The sequence below is a fragment of the Mixophyes fleayi genome, unplaced genomic scaffold, assembly GCF_038048845.1.
Source record: "Mixophyes fleayi isolate aMixFle1 unplaced genomic scaffold, aMixFle1.hap1 Scaffold_837, whole genome shotgun sequence".
In the NCBI taxonomy this organism is placed as follows: domain Eukaryota; kingdom Metazoa; phylum Chordata; class Amphibia; order Anura; family Limnodynastidae; genus Mixophyes; species Mixophyes fleayi.
In genome coordinates, this window is record NW_027448561.1 from 10,001 (window position 1) to 29,386 (window position 19,386).

A 19,386-nucleotide genomic window follows, 5' to 3' on the forward strand; every position below is an offset into this window, starting at 1 on the left:
TACCGTCACGTACAGTAAGCTGTGCCGCATTTGCTGACATTTACTTCGGGCTGAATGCACTCAGTTTCCTGTACTGCACTGAATTCTGGCAACCAATTGGAGTTCAGTGCAGGCCACGGACTACGATCAGCTCACAGGTTGATAGCTTCTTCGGAAACCATATGGAGGGATAAAATTATTTTAAGAACTGGGGAAGAAAAGAAGTGTGGAGTTTTGGTGCCTGACAGCAATACAATATAATGATTCATCATATAAATAGATGTTTCTTACTTTGAAATGTAACAAAAACACTTATCTTTCTGGGGACTTTACTTCCAACTTGACAATGAAATAGCAACAAAAGACCTATTAAATATGCTCACCTCATGTTGAATGGAGCCATCAGGCGCACCACATACTGGCGGTCTTTTGGAAGTTTTAACTTAGGGATTTTAGATGGATCAAAATCTGGTGGGTAATATTTCTAAAATTGAAGAGACACGAGAGACAGAAACAGTTCTTTTTAGTATCAATAAATTCATACACAGTTTCAAAATAGTTTTGTAATATGCTGTGCAGAGAAAAACATAGTTGGAGACTGCAATTACTAACTTGTTAAAAAAAAGTGCCTGAAAAGTTAGAGGAAGTATGGAAAATGTAATGTTTTAATTTGTAATTTTTTATAGTTGTGTGTTGGTAAAGGCCCATCAATAGATTTATTTTATTTATTTTTTTAATTCATCCTAGGTGAATGAAAAGCAAGTGAAAAGTCATGGAAACACTATCATTTCAAACAATTATTAGTATAACTGTAGCAAGGAGCAAATTTTTGAGTTTTAAAAATTGTGTCCACTTTGGTCACATGAATACTTTTGAGAGCGTTCTATTTGGAAGAATTCAATTGTGCGCAAAAAAATCATTTAAGTCTGACATGATGCTACTGCATCATACTGCTACTACATTAATGATTTTTAGGTCGTACCTCTTACTTATCACAATAGCTGGAATTGCTAAATCCCCCCTATGACTGTCTTTATAAGTGCCAGTAAAAGCAAAATGCACTCAGATATGAATAAACCCTTCTGACAGATTAAATGTAATCAGCACATTGCATATTATTGTCTAATGTCGGTTATAATAAATACTGAATACAATTTAACAGACTTTACAAAATGTTTAGAAAGTATCAATTTATAGTTAAACATGTTTTAAAATTGTTTATAGAATTTTAGATTTAATACTCAATGTATAACTTATAGTTACTTTTATTTTAATTAAAATTATTTCAAAACTTAAATACTAATAAAATGAAAAGTTAGATATTGTAGAATTCTTGTCAAGATGCACCTATTGCTTTAATGGGGAGGGAGGTTTTTAGAAAAAGTTTACACTATAACAAAATTCTTTTCACAGGTAAGCATATAAAGAGGAGAATCAGAATAAAACATATAATTAAAACTAGTAAGTTGAAAAGTCGAGTGATATTTCATTGTATATGAACAACAGGCAGTAGTATTGAACTATTGTGAAAAGTAGTGTAAAATCTACACATGTATGAGAGCAGATTCTTAAGCATTTTAGAGGGAACTATATGTTAATTAAATAAAAACGTTTGAATATATTCGTATGCAGAAAATATACCTCATAGTAAGAATGCGTAATGTATTAACAATATAAAGAAAGGGAGTAACTGCTCATCTAAGGCTAACCTTATCCCAACCCCCCCAATATTATTTTACATTTAGCACTTTCCGCTCCGACATGATGTCTCTTCACAAATCCAGCTGCGCTTGTTGAGTCGCACACAATAAACTTCACAGTCCCCGCGTCATCACAGGCGTGGTTCAATACTACTAAACTCTTAGAAATGTCTCTACTTTTCATTCTAAGGTTTCCAAAGCAGTTGCCATTTTCTTGGAGCACGAGTTTTACTTTTAATAGGACATAAGACCCAAGCAGCAGGGGCGGGGCGGGCCGGGCCGGTCAGTCTAGTCGCTTTTTGGGCCAGCCGCCTCCCGTGGATGCCATATTTCTTGAAAATTACAGGTGGCCGCGTCGCATCACATGACACGCGATGCGGCCGCCTCTGTGCTCTTGCCAGCCCCGCGCCTGCCAAGCAGGGTCACAGTATTGGAAAAAAAATGTGTCGGTCTGTTGTGATTAAAGCACGAAAATATTTACAAGTAAAACACTTGTTTACTAGGTCATTTATTAAAAAGCAGAATGAAAGCTGGACCCGTAGCTCCTGGAATATACACGTCTAAAATGGCGGCGCGCAGCTCGTGTGTATGATACATGCAGAGGTGTAGTTGGTTTTTTTCAGTGACATTCGGTCCAAAACGAGTGTGCATGTTTACTGGTTTTAGAAACAGATTTAGTAAATACAGTTTTCTTTTCGCTTTCTGGCCATGGGCGCTATCTTAATGTTGTAAACCACTTATATATACAAGACACATTAAGATTAGGGTAACTTTTCATCAACAGCATAGTTAAAACTAACCCACCACCACTCCAAACAAAGCTGCCAGGTAGAGCCATTCTCGCATTCCAGACCATATCCTTCGTTTTATTTAACATTTTAACCAGGACCCATGGGAACAGTGACGAAACGCTGCAACCAGTTTTCATAACACTAAGAACTACATGCAGCCATAATCGTTGTAAATTAATACTCATTAATGGGGGACGCAACCGAAATTCATGGATCACGGGATCTGCCCAATTTGGACATAGTATGCTTTTCGGCAATCGGATACAACGTGGCCATATTCACGAGTGTGAATATGATAGTACGAGGAGAAAACCAGAGTCCTCAGCTCATGCACAAACTGATAAATCACTGCAAGGAGGAGTCTGAAGCTACACGAAATATAAAGGAGGCTCTGTATACAAGGGGAATAAACCTTCACATAAACTCAGTATCTAGGACCTAAGCAGGTGACATGGAGTTAGTGATTGCAAGTTTAGTATTTGGGTCACTAACATGCGGTGAGTGCTGGGGGCCATCGTCCGAAAAGAAACTACCATTTGCTTCCTGGGATGAAATGAATGTGATTGCCCATGGATTACTTCAACTGGGACATGGGCTGAAAGAACATGTGGATAAAACTACAATCCAATTGAAAGCGATCACAGGCAGATTGAACCATCACAACCGTTCCTTGGTAGAACTCTTCAGTAACGGCAAGGAAGTGAGAGAGACTGGGAATATATTAAAGGGAAGGATACAGGACCTAAAGGATAGGGATAAGCAAATGCATGACTTGACTCGGCTCCTCAGGGACAAAGTGCAAGAGGTTAGTAAGGACAGAGAGTATCTGGATCGGAGGCTACGGAACATAGAAAATAAGCTTCAGCTTTTTGAACCAAGTAAAATTGAGAACTGTATTGGGATGGAAGATATCCGGAGCGTTCAGGTATATTATTGTAGGTGCTTTATAAAACGTTAATAAGCCGTTTGCGTGGAACTAACATTGCTGCTGGTTTGGTAACTATAGTATTGACATGGGCAATGTAGGACAATGGTTTAAGATTTCTGCTCCTCATGAACTGTAAGCACAAATTCTATTTTAATTTGCCTCTAAATTGTTGCAGCAAGTATATTATTGCACCAGTTTTCGGAAATTGTATTATTCTTGTCATATAAAAGTGTATACTGAACATAAAAGGTAAGCTGTTCCATTGACAAGTATTTGAAATAGTGGTTCAAGTAAACTGGTATACATGCTATTTACTAAAAAATACTAGCAGGCATGTATGATGTACCCATGTTATTTAACACAAGTCAAAACAATTCCTGCTCTGTGTAATATCTGTCATGGCTAATAGGGCAATGTTCTAAAGAATACAACGGTCTGTAAATCATTAGCTCAGGGTGAATGCACTGAAAGTTGTTTGTGTACACAGTAGAACTAATAGGTATGCTGAATTTTTTTTTCAATAAGAGTTTTCTAACTAATTTTGAGACAAATTTAACAATCCAAAATATTTCTGTACTACAGAACATTAACCATTTTTTTGTGCAGAATTGCTTGCCAATTGCTTTGCTGTAAAGTACTCCCCAGACAGGGTGAAAAAATATTATCTCTTTATTTCTTATTTTATCATATAGAAAAGTGTATCGAAATATAAAGCAAACTAACTGCCACACACTTGGTAGGCTTCTCCTACATAAGAATAACATTGCCTAAACGCAACCCTTTTCCTTCTGCTGTTGTTAGCCCACTAAAGGGGTGTGGTATTGTGTTTGTGTGTATCTCCATGTCTCTATCTGTGTGGGTATATTAGTTTTTTTGTAGCACTATGGAGCCATAACCATTAAGGAACATTAATAAAAAAATGTGTGCATAGAAATCTCAAAATCCACACACCTTTTGAGTGCTCCATACACCCAGTCAGGGTAACTAAGCCGTGAAAGACAGGGAAGGTCTAAGGCAGGGTTGTCCAACCCGCGGGCCGCATGCGGCCCAGCACACCTGTAAATGTGGCCCAGAAAGAGTTTTGGTTGTGGCAAGGGGGCAGCACTGTTAATGGAAAAAGAAAATCCTGCAAAAAAAAGAAACGAAAATACTTACCTTGCGGTCATGTCAGCTGGTTCTCCGGCTCTCTCCCTTGTCTCCTCCTCCGTGCGGTGCTCGCAGTGAATGTCGGGTATGATGTCATCACGCCCAACATCCATTGCGGAGCGCAGCACAGAGGAGTCACCTGCACGAGAAGAACAATCAGCAGCACAGAATTGGAGAAGAGAAGAGGACCGGAGAACAAGCCGATTAAAAGGTAAGTTAAGCGGGATTTTTTTTATTATTTCAAGGGACGCTGACCAGTGACTAAAAGTCACCTGTTCCTGGAGCATCATGGACCTTATCTCCCTGCTACATACTTCTACTTGTAATACTAATGGGGCATTATATATTATTCTCTTTGGCCCATTATAAGTTGTTGTCCCTTAACTAACATAGTGGTGTAATTAGCAAAACAGGTCACAATTTGGAGTCACAGTGATGTATATGTCAGGTACCGCAGGCCTGGTCAGGGCACCCTGATATACAATGCCGGGCTTAAATGCACTTTATTGATATTGCATCAAAACAATACAAAAAGTGATTATAGTATAATAACTAGAGAGGATTTTTTGAACAGGGCGATTGAAAGGTAAGTATAGGGGGATTTGAAAAAAAAAAGTGATATATATAATATATATATATGTGTTAACTATGTTTTCTATGGTTTCTTGGATGATCAGCTATTGTTATTGTTAGTGTATCTTATGTGCGGCCCAAACCAACTCGTCTTCCAATGTGGCCCAGGGAAGCTAAAAGGTTGAACACCCCTGGTCTAAGGTGTGCCACACTCCCTTGTAAACCTCTATATTAAAATGGATACAAAATGGCGAAGTGCTGATAATTAGCAATTTATTTAAAACAAGCACATATTAAAAAACAACCTTATTGAGAAAAATACATTTCATTAAGAAGTACACTGGGAAAATTCCCAATTAATGTCAATCTGGATTGACCATATAACAATGTAGTGAATAATACCTGTATGTATAACTATATAAATACCAGCTGGATATACAGTCAAGTCCATAAATATTGGGACATCGACACAATTCTCATATTTTGGGCTCTATACACCACCACAATGGATTTGAAATGAAATTGGCAAGATGTGCTTTAACTGCAGACTTTCAGTTTTAATTTGAGGGTATTTACATCCAAATCAGGTGAACGGTGTAGGAATTACAACGGTTTCTATATGTGCCTCCCACTTTTTAAGGGACCAAAAGTAATGGGACAAACTAAACAATCCTACATCAAACTTTCACTTTTTAATACTTTGTTGCAAATCCTTTGCAGTCAATTACAGCCTGAAGTCTGGAACGCATAGACATCACCAGACGCTGGGTTTCCCTGGTGATGCTCTGCCAGGCCTCTACTGCAAATGTCTTCAGTTCCTGCTTGTTCTTGGGGCATTTTTTGTTCAGTTTTGTCTTCATCAAGTGAAATGCATGCTCAATCGGATTCAGGTCAGGTGATTGACTTGGCCATTGCATAATATTCCATTTGTTAGCCTTAAAAAACTCTTTCGGTGCTTTTGCAGTATGCTTGGGGTCATTGTTCATCTGCACTGTGAAGCGCCGTGCAATGAGTTCTGAAGCAATTTGACTGAAAATGAGCAGATAATATTGCCCGAAACACTTCAGAATGCATCCTGCTGCTTTTGTCAGCAGTCACATCATCAATAAATACAAGGGAACCAGTTCCATTGGCAGCCATACATGCCCACGTCATGACACTACCACCACCATGCTTCACTGATGAGGTGGTATGTTTTGGATCATGAGCAGTTCCTTTCCTTCTCCATACTCTTCTCTTCCCATCACTCTGGTACAAGTTGATCTTTGTCTCATCTGGCCATAGAATGTTGTTCTAGAACTGTAATGGCTTTTTAGATGTTGTTTGCCAAACTCTAATCTGGTCTTCCTGTTTTTGTGACTCACAAATGGTTTACATCTTGTGGTGAACCCTCTATATTCACTCTTGTGAAGTCTTCTCTTGATTGTTGACTTTGACACATATACACCTACCTCTTGGAGAGTGTTCTTGATTTGGCCAACTGTTGTGAAGGGGTTTTTCTTCACCAGGGAAAAAATTGTTCTGTCATCCACCACAGTTGTTTTCCGTGGTCTTCCGGGTCTTTTGGTGTTGCTGAGCTCTCCAGTGCGGTCTTTCTTTTTAAGAATGTTCCAAACAGTTGATTTGGCCACACCTAATGTTTTTGCTATCTCTCTGATGGGTTTGTTTTGATTTTCAGCCTAATGATGGCTTGCTTCACTGATAGTGACAGCTCTTTGGATCTCATATTGAGAGTCGACAGCAACGGATTCCAAATCCAAATGTCAAACCTAGAATCAACTCCAGACCTTTTACCTGCTTAATTGATGATGAAATAACGAGGGAATAGCCCATACATGTCAATGAAATAGCTTTTCAGTCGATTGTCCCTTTGCTTTTCGTCCCTTAAAAAGTGGGAAGCACATTTAGAAACCGTTGTAATTCCTACATCGTTCACCTGATTTGGATGTAAATACCCTCAAATTAAAACTGAAAGTCTGCAGTTAATGCACATCTTGTTAGTTTCATTTCAAATCCATTGTGGTGGTGTATAGAGCCCAAAATATGAGAATTGTGTCGATGTCCCAATATTTATGGACTTGACTGTATATCCCCTACTAAATGAAATGGAGAGATTCGCTGAATTGGTTGGAGCTAAGCGCTTAATGGATCCTAAAAGCTCCAATTACAGATCAAACTCAGTCTGTTAATATAGGCTCCTAGGAAGCCGCGTACATAAATGTCTTTATTCACTGGCTAATTATCATTATTCAAGCTTATTCAATCCAATGATGGAAACTCCTATGTGGCATATATGGATATGCAGTGTGTGTTGATGAAAATATCTCAGAGATAAAGTTGAACTTCTGCAGAAAAGTCAATTAGGACCTCAATTGGGCATCCAGAGTCCTTAGGTTCCGTCCGGATACTGAGCGATCTAAAGTACTATACACATGCAAATCCACCACACTCTATTCAACTCCCGGTTCTCGGACTGACAATCGGAATTCCGTAAATACTAATCATCTGACGCGTTTCTCTGTATAATCACGGTTTCATCGGAAATATAAAGCAAACTAACAGACGTGCCACACACTTGGTAGGCTTCTCCTAAATAAGAATAACATCGCCCAAACACAACCCTTTTCCTTCTGCTGTTGTTAGTCCACTAAAGGGGTGTGGTATTTTGTTTGTGTGTATCTCCATGTCTCCATCTGTGTGGGTATATTAGTTTTTTTGTAACACTATGGAGCCATAACCATTAAGGAACATTAATAATAATAAAAAAAAATGTGTGCATAGAAATCTCAAAATCCCCACACCTTTTGAGTGCTCCATACACCCAGTCAGGGTAACTAAGCCGTGAAAGACCAGGAAGGCCTAAGGTGTGGGACACTCCCTTGTAAACCTCTATATTAAAAGGACGCTGAAGCAAGAAGTACACATTTTCTGCCACCACAAAGGATTTACTATGGTGTCCTTGCGTTCATCAAAACCACTTATTAATGTTTTACACTTAAATCACATACACATGTAGCATGAGCCTTACTTGGCTTTGTAAGTTTACAAAGAATCACGGAGAATACGCTAGATTAAATTTATTTAATCCGAAAAAATGTTTCCGAGGCTTAATTACAAAACCGTTAATAACAAGTCATACAGAATAAGTTGCACAAATAAGTTTCAGAATTAAAATGGGAAATAAAACCAGAATCACTAACTTAAGTTAAGCTGTGACGTGTGAGGAGTAGTAGAAGGTTGGCACACTTTTACCTTTGACAGGTCTCCCCAGAGAAAATAAACATGTTATTGTCTAAGAAGATTTTAAACCTTTTTTACATAGCTCTCGCCCCCACCTTTGGAGGTTAGCTGACTGGGTATATGGAGCACTCAAAAGGTGGGGGATTTTGAGTTAAGCACTTGTTCTTTAGTTACCGCAGTTGTTATATGTAACAGGTGGAATGCACTGTGTTTAGTCTCCATTAGGGGCAAAACCCTTCCCTGTAGTGAGGCGGTGGATAGTATTCTGCACTAGGTTTGGAAAATAAGGGAAATGGAGAGAGGCCGGATGGATGCTGCAAGCTGGGGTAGACTCTGGCAGAGGTTGAGACATCTCTAGGTGGTAGCTAACATCTGTCAGTCTTTCAATTCTTCACTAACTATCCTGTTCTTTCACTATTCCATTTTGAGGAAATCCCATTTTTTTAAGGAAGGTTTACATACATTTAACGTTTGTTTTCATTTCCTGACTCTAAAGGGTGTGTGGCTGGTATTATGGATTTGTGATGGGGCTGTTGTAATGCAGAGTATTGTGTTAGAGGATGTCCTGTTTCTTTGGTGTATATAATTATTCTCATTTGTGAAGTGATGCAGTAGCTTTTGTGGAGGGATTGTAGGAGAATTGGGTTTTATGATAATGTGAAGTTTCGTTCCTATTTGTACATTTTACCCCTTGATGTTGTGTATATAGTCTATTTTATTTTGGACAAAGTGATATAGGATATATTTTTCTTACAATTTTTAATTAACAATATCAACCCTTGCAAAATTACAGCTACTTATTCAAAATGCTATCTGTGCCCTTTTTGCCACCTGATTTCATGCCAAAACAGAGTTGGGCAAGGCAAGACAGGTGTTTTATGTAACAGACCACCCTGTGTTGGTTCCCACTGTGAAATTGGTGACTCAACGGCATTCAAAACTGCAGCTTCTTATTAAAAATGATAAAATATGGTGACTTTGCTCCCTGATTTCATGCCCAAAACCTTTGTTTGGTCAGACTAAATATTATTGCACTTTGTATAATGGACACCCTTTAGTGTTAATCTGATGTGAAATCTGTGATCTACCTTGATTTAATCCTTTAAAAATAAGCTTTTCTGCATAAGAAGCTGGAGCATGAATAAGAAGCTAACTTCAGCCTTGTCATTAAGTAGCACATTGTTCTCGTTCTATGTAATATCTGACTTGGGTGTAGCACAAGTGCTATATATTTTTTGGTTTCAAGTGATACTTACCTTTTATTTAATATTGTGCTGATAAACTCCATCCATTTTTGTATAAGCCTCTTTCGGATATGAGTTGAAAGAGTTATAGGTATTGACATTTCCTGCTCACCCTTCTATATCATTATGGTGCTCTATTGAATGCAATTGTTGCTAATTAAATAATTCACAAATAAAAATGTTCCATGTTGTGTTTTGTGCAGTATACTGTGCCCAAAATACATATTTTTGTGTGCCTGCTTCTGAAGTGATATGCTGCCCTCCATATATCACAGCTCCCCTATATTGTATGGACATGGGGCAGGACATATTACATACTGAAAAAGCTGACCAGGGAGAGAGCATGTTGCAGTTTAAAGTCGATTTCTGAAGCAAATTGCATTTGGGACACAATGTTGCAGGCATTCTTCCATGTGAGTGGTTTATTTTCAGTTTAAGAGATTATATTGTGGGTTATGTACTTGTGGCCTGAGGCCATGTGATTTTATATGGTTGAATAAATCGTCTGTGACTTTCTATATATTTATTTCCTATAGTCAGTGGTCCAATTGGTGCTGTACAGGGTAGTATGCCATACCACAACTTCTACTGCCTTAATTGTAAACCTATTAAATTCCATTCACATTCTAATTCCATACCACCACTTCTACATTTCCACTTCGATCACTGCTTATAGTAATAAGAGATAAAGATGTTAGAAGTCACAAAAGAGTACTTTTAAACAGGCCATGCATCTCCTTATTTACAGGAGGCAGAGCATTGGTCTTTAAACAGACATGATTTACAGACATTTATTCATATTTTTGCATCAGTTGTGTATTATAAATAAAACACAGATGTCTTTCTGTTTACGAGTCCAGTTATTGGCACACATCACTACTGTTATAACCTTGTCCGATATTTTCACTATCCTACTTTGCTACATCTCAATTTCCATTTATCAGTTTAACCTAGTCCCAATACAGTTCCTCACCACCCTGTCCGCTCCATGCCAATCATACTGTTTCCGCCTTTCTGTTCCTCTTCAATACTAGTCAGTCTCTATCCAATAGTTTCGGTAATACTCTCATCAATATCCAGAATTTCCTCCTTTGTGGCAGACGCCCAATGGGTAGACCCCATTCCAGTTTAGGTAAGGACATGTTGGAAACCGCAACCCTGGAAGGTACGTAAGGCAACGCCCCCTCTTCTTTCTTTTGCTGTTTCTAGTAAAATACAAAAAAAAAAATGTGTGACACAACCCGACTAACCATGGCTTTGCTGAAGGCAGAGACTGGCATTTAATGTTTTGGGAGAACAGTCTTGTTTAATATCTGTGGGGCAGAGAATGGTTATGTTTTGGACAAAAGCTGGTGTAGTGTGTTGTATCATTTTGTTTCATTGCATGCTGTGTAAAAGTATGATGGGCATTCTAAAAAAGCACAAAAAAGTTTACAATGGTATAACAATCACAATGAACTGGTGAAACACTGCAGAATTTCAACAAATATAATTTATTAACATATGAATATAAATATAAAACATAACCAGTGGTAGCGCCACTTAATATCAAACAAATTGACTGCAATAGCTGGTCATTAAAACATCAAATATATATAGGTGCACCTATAATGACGTGTGTGTGTGTGTGTATATATATATATATATATATATATGTGTGTGTATATAGATATATTGGCCAAGAGTTAATAATATAACGGCAGAATCAAAAAATAATACTCAATCCATTTAGATGGACAGCAGTGGGACTATTAAGTGTGTAAAAGTGCCAATGACAAGGGGCGTTGCTAGGACACCATCTCGAATGGCAGCATCTGCCTGAGCTCCCCTGATCCCGAGACCCTTATCCCTCTATATTTTGGGACATCCCTGCCAAGGAACCTTCATAAACACTGTCCTCTATTTGTGGAGTCCTCCAGCAGCCATCCAATAATTGATTTACCGCTGGACCCTCTGAGATACCTGCTCTGAGTCCTCCTGTGGCTAGCTGGGCATTCTGTGTCAGTGGACACCTTGAGAGACAGATCCGTTGCTTCCCCTCTGGCTGCCCTGCATCCAGACCCCCCAGCCTCCTGTGGTTCACCGCTGGTGATTTACCCGGGACGAGTTCGGCGGCCTACTTCCGGTTGAAGCCCCGGCCTAAAGTTTCAGCCTCCCCGCGGACCCCTCACTTCCGGTTTCGCAGTGGCACTTCCGGTTTGCCTGGAAAGGAGTCAGTGACCCTGCTGAGAGGTACAAACATCCTCCTCTGTTCCCCCCCACCCCTATTGGCAACACTAGGGTAGTACCTGGAGGTCACCCCTGCCGCACTCCTGTCCCACCTGTGGGAGATCCGGCCAGAGTCTTTAGACTACCAGCACTACAGCTCCCCTCCATCTCCTCCCACCTTTTGGATGTAAGATGAGGATAGTGGGGTATCCCCCCTGCTGAGATAAGAACACCAGTCTAATTAGCAGCACATTGACTTTACTCCTGCCAGCTCTGACTCTCTTGCAGTGGACACACAGCTGTCCTCGTTCACCCCCCTGCTTCCTCATTGCACCCCTTGCATTGCTTCGGGGTACCCCCACAAGCTGGATCACCTCCACTACGGTCTATAAAGATTATCATTGGTTCTCCAATTGAACAAACACCAATACTTCTGCTACGAGGATTCTCTCATATCACAATCCGGACCACTTCGTTTTTAGTACACCAGGCTTCCACAAGCTCAACATCACTATACCACCAAGCTTGGGCACCAGCCACTGAGGTTTGTACCTGTGGACACAAATCCTGAGTTCTTTGTCTCCCTCTGCCACCTCCTCTCAGGCTGGGGATGACTTGATGCAGAGTGTGCCCATGCACCCCTCCTAGCACTGAGATCTACACTACGGAGCAGCCGACCTCCATCCTCTACGCTTTTCTCCCTTTCTGTTAATCCCCACCTTTACTACGATGCCAAGAGGGGGGAAAGAAACCCCCAGGTGGCGACCTCCTTCCCTACCTCTCCAGAAACAAGACGCCTGCCAAACAAAGCAATGACATAACTGAGCCATCTCCTGGACACTCTGATTCAGATCCCGACGATGACGATCAGTCACCTATCACCCGTCGGGATTTTTTATCCCTCCTCAAAGAGGTAAGGGACGTCAAAACATCTGTATAGGCTCTCCATTCCCTGAAAGCCGACGTTGTTGAAATTGGGGATAGAACAAATCACCTGGAGCATCGGGTTGAAGAAGTGGTGACCTGCCAACAGTCGTTTCAAACTAATCTCCGTGAAATGCGAAATGACATCACCCAGCTACAAGATGGCCAGGAAGATTAGGACAACCGTGCTCGACGTAACAACCTGAGAATTCGGGGGATCCCAGAACAGGTTAAACCCACCCACCTGGAACTCTACCGTAAGAAACTTTTTACCCAGCTCTCCCCCTTGACTCCTGAAGATCAACTTCTTCTCGATCGAGCACTGAGACCTCGCTCCCAAGATCCATCTCAACCTAGGGATGTTCTCCTCAGATTACATTACTTTACAGCAAAAGAAGCCATCATGAAAGAGGTCCGCCGGCTTCAGATGATCACTTTCGACAACTCCAACTTACAAATCTTCCAGGATTTATCCCCCCTTACCCTGGCCAAACGGAGAGACCTCAAGCCCTTTACTACACTTCTCCGGAAACGAAACATCAAATACCGCTGGGGGTTCCCCTTTCGTATTCTAGTATGGCACCAGGGATCAATGCTTACGGCCAGGACTCTTCCTGAAGCTCAATCTCTAATTCCCAAACTTGGCATCACCACCAATAACGCTGACCTTCCCATGGACTCTCCTCTTCCCCAGAGATCACAAAGACCGTCCACACGTGAAGCCCCCCGTTCAGAGTGGACCACAGTTCCTGGGACCTCAGCATCGCCAACTGGATCTTCAGGGACTTGAATGGTCTTATCAGGTTTTATTTTTTTGTCTCTTTCTCCCTCTCATTCCCCTTCTTCACTGTTTGGATCCAGGGCTGATCACGGAAGAAAGACTGTCTACACGCCACTTCGGAATCCCCGCCTTCTGTGGGATCCCACTTGTGCCTTAAGCTCATAACCCTATGTTGACTATTTTGCTATAGGAGGCCTCCTATTTATCAGTTTGGTTTGATTTACTGTTGTTATGCCTGTTACACATGTTTTCACCATTATTATGTTGTTTTATATGTTTCTATATGTTGGGCCTCAACATCTGTTAGCTCCCCCCCCCCCCCCCCCCGAGGAAGTCTACATACTGTTTAAGGGCTCCCGCCTTTTGCGGGGCCTCACCCGTGCTTTTTGTTTCTATTATGCTACTATGTAGCTTTTGTAAGATTCTATCTGTTGGGATCATTATAGCTTATCTGTCCCCCCATACTGAAGGCTCGTATCCCATACTACATATCGCCTAAGGGTTCCTGCCTTTCACGGGACCCCACCCGCTCTTTAGGCCTAGATCACTTACCTGCCAGTTTTGACTCCGAAAGCCCTCCACCTACCTGCTTGGTTTAATACACTGTCGACAGGCCTGATTTACATGCTCGCACTATATTACAATGTTTTGATTGTGTGTTATTACCTGTCGGGCCTTAGATTCTGTTTGAGGCTCCCCCTTCTATTAAGGGTTGGTCTCCCAGACTCTCAGTGCTCAACAGTCCCTATTTTCTCCTGTGCCTCTGGCGGTGTCCTCTCTTTGCGCCTCCCTGTTATACTTGCCGTTTGGGCCACCACCGTGACGCCCACATGGTCAATTGGCATCCTTTCTATTTTATTCCGGATGCCCCTGGGGAGGTGTGATGGGAGAGCGCCAGAGGCTACAATGTTGTTTAGTTCATTACGAGTTAATGTAATATAAGTCCATTCTGTATAGTTTAAATAACTGGTTGTATTACTGTGTTATGCTACATACATTCCTTTGTTCCTCACCATCTCTCCCCCTCTTATCTCCCATTACTCCCCCTTTCTACTACCCCCCCCCCCCTTACCATAAGTTCCCCCTTCTATCTACCCTCTCCATACTACCCGGCTGCTCCGCACACCACTTCATTATTCTTTCATTTCCAGCGCCCCATCTCAAAACCCTAGGAGGGTGCGCACTTCGCCTCCACTATTTGGACCCTCCTGATGCATCCTTTGGATGTTCTGCCACTCCCCCCGGGAGCTTTAGGCTCCCTTGCTGACCTATGTGCCTTATTGGCTCATAGCTTCCCTTCCCAATGTCGGCACCACAGGTCCCGGCCTATTCCGCCGTGTGACCACCTCCCTCCACCCTCCCTTCGTCCCCTTCTCCCCGCCCCCTTCCTTACTCAAATAGACCACAATAAGCTAAGGATCTTTTTTGCTCCATTCTCCACTATATGTGCCCCAAGAACCACTCAGATCTCCCACCTCACCCTTTCATCTCTTGCTCTCATTTTATCTTCCTCTCTCTCATCGCACATGGGTCTTAGGGTCCTTTCCCTTAATGTAAAAGGGTTAAATAGTCCCTAGAAATGAAGTAAACTTCACGTGACCCTTAAATATCATAGGGGAGACCTAATTTTCATACAGGAGACTCACTTTCTACATGACTCTCACCCCGAACTCCGCTCTAAATTATATACCGACTCATACCATGCCTGTGATCACTCAGCTAAAAAACAGGGGGTCTCGATCTTACTGGCACGTCGCCTCACGTTTGAGCTTAACAATTCTCTCGCTGACAAAGACTGACGTTATCTCATTCTGATAGGTAAGCTAAACAACAAGCTCTGTACACTAGTAAACGTTTATGCCCCTAACCAACACCAACACCGCTTCTTCACCAAACTAGATTCCTTATTGACTCGTTTTAGACAGGGGGATCTTATTGTAGCGGGCGACTTCAACACTGTTCTGAACACCACCATCGACCGTTCTGCCCCGGTGGCCGCTGTTTCGCTCTCAGCAGACCCACAATCCACGAAATCCCTCCTCAGTCTCATGAAATCCCAGCTTCTATATGACTCCTGGAGAGTGAAGGAGCCGACTACACGCGATTACACTTTTTATTCTTCACCCCATGGCTCATACTCCCGTATAGATATGATCCTGCTCAGCCATGATTTGGCCCTAAACCTCCAGGCGGTCCAGATCCACCCATTGACTTGGTCTGACCATGCCCCTTTTACAATTGACATCTCTGACCTCCTACCCCGACCTCGCCCAATGACCTGGCGTCTTAATGACTCCCTTCTTCACAATACAAATATAGTATCTCAGATTAGGACGAGACTGGAGGACTACTTTGAGTTAAATGATGTTCCAGAAGTCTCCAAAGCCACCTTATGGACTGCACACAAAGTGTTCTTGAGGGGACACTTGATCAGCGTGGCCTCCAGACACAAAAAAGAATACCTCACCCGAACCAATGAGCTCTCCATCCAACTTCAAACCCTGGAAGCCCAGCACAAAGCAACCCCTGATCCCGCAAACCTGACAGCCCTCCGGGAAACCAAAGCCAAACTAAACCTCCTTCTCTGTAAACAAGCGGCCACACGCCTTAAATGGCTCTGTCAGACTTTTTATGAAAAAGGAGACAAAGCTGACAAAATTCTTGCATCACGGCTGCGTACAGCTAGAACCCATAGAAATATTATTGCTATCCGTGATTCACATAACCAGTTAACTCACGATCCAGCAGATATCAGGTCAGCATTTCAACATTTTTACACTGCTCTTTATAACCTCCCGGCTCCCGCTTCCTCCCCAACACTGAAAACTCCCTCCCCCCTGATCACTGACTTTCTTGCCAAAGCCAGGCTACCTAAATTATCCCACCAAGCCCTTTCACTTCTCAATGAAGAGATCTCGACAGACGAGATCCATCAAGCCATCAAGGGACAAAAAATTGGTAAATCTGCTTCACGGCCGCATACTACAAGAAATTTTCTGATTTGTTGGCCCCTCATCTCAAATCCCTTTATAACAACACTCTCTCCAAGGTGACCCTCTCCCATCAGAGATGCTGGAGGCCAAAATTGTAGTTATCCCTAAAGACGGTAAAGACCCGCTCCACTATGCTAGCTACAGGCCAATCTCTCTCTCCTCAATCTCGATTTGAAAATTTATGCCAAAATCCTAGCAAACCGTCTGAATGCCTTCCTCCCTTCTCTGATCCAGTATGACCAAGTAGGGTTTATCCCGGGACGCCAGGCGAGGGACAATACCAGACATGCCATTGACATCATCCATATTACAAATTTCAGGAGATCCCCAACTATTATGCTCTCTCTGAATGCTGAAAAAGCATTTGACAGGATCTCTTGGGACTTTATGAAAGCGGCTCTTGAGTCGTTCGGCTTTGCTGGCGACTTCCTCACTGGCGTCCTAGCATTAAACACCACCCCTACTGCTAAAGTCCTGGTTAATGGCACTCCCTCAGAATCATTCTCCATTCGAAATGGAACACGACAGGGTTGCCCCCTTTCCCCTCTGATATTTGCTCTGATAATTGAACCTCTGGCTTCCCAAATTTGGTCTAATCCTAGCATACAGGGGGTCAAGGTGGGTAATACGAACTCCAAGATCTCACTCTTTGCAGACGATATCCTCCTATCACTTACCCAACCGGGGATCTCTTTGCCCAACCTATATGCCATTCTTCAGAACTACAGCGATGTTTCGGGCTATAAGATAAACTACACCAAGTCAGAGGCCATGCTGCTTCACGTTTCTCCTCGGGATTCCGAGCTCCTCCGGGCTAACTTTAATTTTAAATGGCAGAACAGGAAGATCAAATACCTGGGGGTTTTCCTCACTTCTCGCTATGACCTCCTCTTTCGTGAGAATTTCCTACCCCTTTTCTCCAAGACGCAATCAGACCTGACCTCCTGGAACCGCCTTATTATTTCGTGGCTGGGCAGGATCATTGCTGTCGAAATTAACATACTCCCCAAATGGCTGTACCTTTTCCAAACCCTTCCGGTAGCTGTCCCTGCCTCTTTCCTTGCCAACATCCAGAAGGCACTTGCCCGCTTTATTTGGAACCATAGACCTCCTAGAGTCTCATCCAATATCTTAAAACGACCAATCCCTGGAGGAGGTAGAGGCCTTCCCGACATCAAATTATACTACTTGGCATCCCACCTTTCGCAAATCGTTGCCTCCTACGCTCCCTCTGGCTCCACTGCATGGCTTGATATAGAATCGGCCCATCTAACCCTGCCCGATCTCTCCTCTCTCTGGGGCGTATCTCCCGCCCGTCGCCCCCCTGCTATTAGAGCACTGCCTTCTATCAAATTTGATGCTATGCTCTGGGACTCAAACACCTTCAAACTAAAACTTTCAACTGCAATATCTCCTTTAACCCCCATCTGGCATAACCCGGTGTTCCCTCCCGGATCTGCCTGTACAATCTACCGTATCTGGTCTCGTGCAGGGCTTAAATTTCCAGTAGATTTTTCCAAACAGGGCCGCTGGCTTTCACTAGCGGATCTCCAACCCCAATCCCCGTCCCAAATCCTCAGCCCCTTTGAATTCTTCCAAATTAATCATTTCTTACGATCCCTGCCACCAACCTATGTTCTTAGGGACCTTACTCCATTTGAATCTCTTTGTAGAAAACATCCCTTGGACAAGGGCATGATTTCTCAAATATATAGCATTCTTCTCACTTCTGCCCTTCCCTCTCCAAACCCTCATGAAGACGAGTGGGAAAAGGACCTTGGTCCTCCCCCGGATGAAGAGGCTTGGGAGGACATAAGACTGGGGATAGCTAAATGCTCTATATCAACTAAACTCAAGGAAACCTCTTACAAAATTTATTACAGTTGGTATTACACTCACACAAGACTCCATAGAATGTTTCCCTCTTCCTCGCCCTGCTGTTGGCGGGACTGTGGCCAAAGGGGTACGATGTTTCATATTTGGTGGTCTTGCCCGATTATCACCACCTTCTGGGATTCAGTCCATAGTTTCCTAAATACCCTTTTTGAAGCCCCTATCCCGAAAGATCCCTGGATATTTCTTTTATGTTACCCTCCCCAAGACCTGGACAAATTCTCCAAGAAATTAACTGCCCACATCCTGACAGCAGCCAAATCACTCATAGCCCTTAATTGGAAAAAGACCTCACCTCCATCCCTTTTGGCTCTCAAGAAGCAGATTTTGCACGTGGCCGCTATGGAGGAGATTACGTACTACCTCCACGATAGAGGCCACGTCTTCAGTCATGTCTGGGCTCCATGGCTAGCCGTGGAACACACCTTCCGCCCTCAACGCTCCACGTCCTCCGACCTGACCCATTTTCGATGACCCCAACTCTTCCCGACACATATCTCCCCCTCTGCTATAGGCTCAAAACACCCTAGTTATCCTCTAAATACTTACAGTGCTTATCTTTGTGGTCCTACCCCCCTCACCCCTCCCCCACAATCCATTTTGTTCCTACACCCATTTTATATTACTCTTTAAAAATGTAAAAACCGGTTATTTTTGTCTAAAGGTTTCCTAATATGCGATACACCACAATAACTGTTGTGATTTTACTGTGCATGCTACACAGTGTTATCGTTTTGCTGTCTGTATTTACTTGATTGACCACTGAAAATAAAAAATTATAAAAAAAAAAAAAGTGCCAATGACCAAGTGAAACCTTGGATAAAGCTGATGAGTCCACGGAGTGCAGTGACCAAATGCTTCATCATCATCAACATTTATTTATATAGCGCCAGCAAATTCCGTAGCGCTTTACAATTGGGAACAAACATTGATAAAACAATACTGGGTAATACATACAGACAGAGAGGTAAGAGAACCCTGCTCGC

General features: G+C 42.3%; 1 long non-coding RNA gene across 1 annotated transcript in view; it reads right to left on the bottom strand.

The window, feature by feature from the left end:
• The window catches only part of LOC142135728 (uncharacterized), a 2,057-nt gene extending 22 nt beyond the window's left edge, over positions 1-2,035 (bottom strand). The window contains exons 1-3 of the long non-coding RNA XR_012687425.1: positions 1,719-2,035; positions 363-463; positions 1-187 (exon numbers count right to left, since the gene is read on the bottom strand). The exon at positions 1-187 is cut by the window's left edge and continues 22 nt beyond it. This is a non-coding gene — a long non-coding RNA (uncharacterized LOC142135728). The remainder of the gene's footprint in view (positions 188-362; positions 464-1,718) is intronic.
• Positions 2,036-19,386: the final 17,351 nt, after the last annotated feature.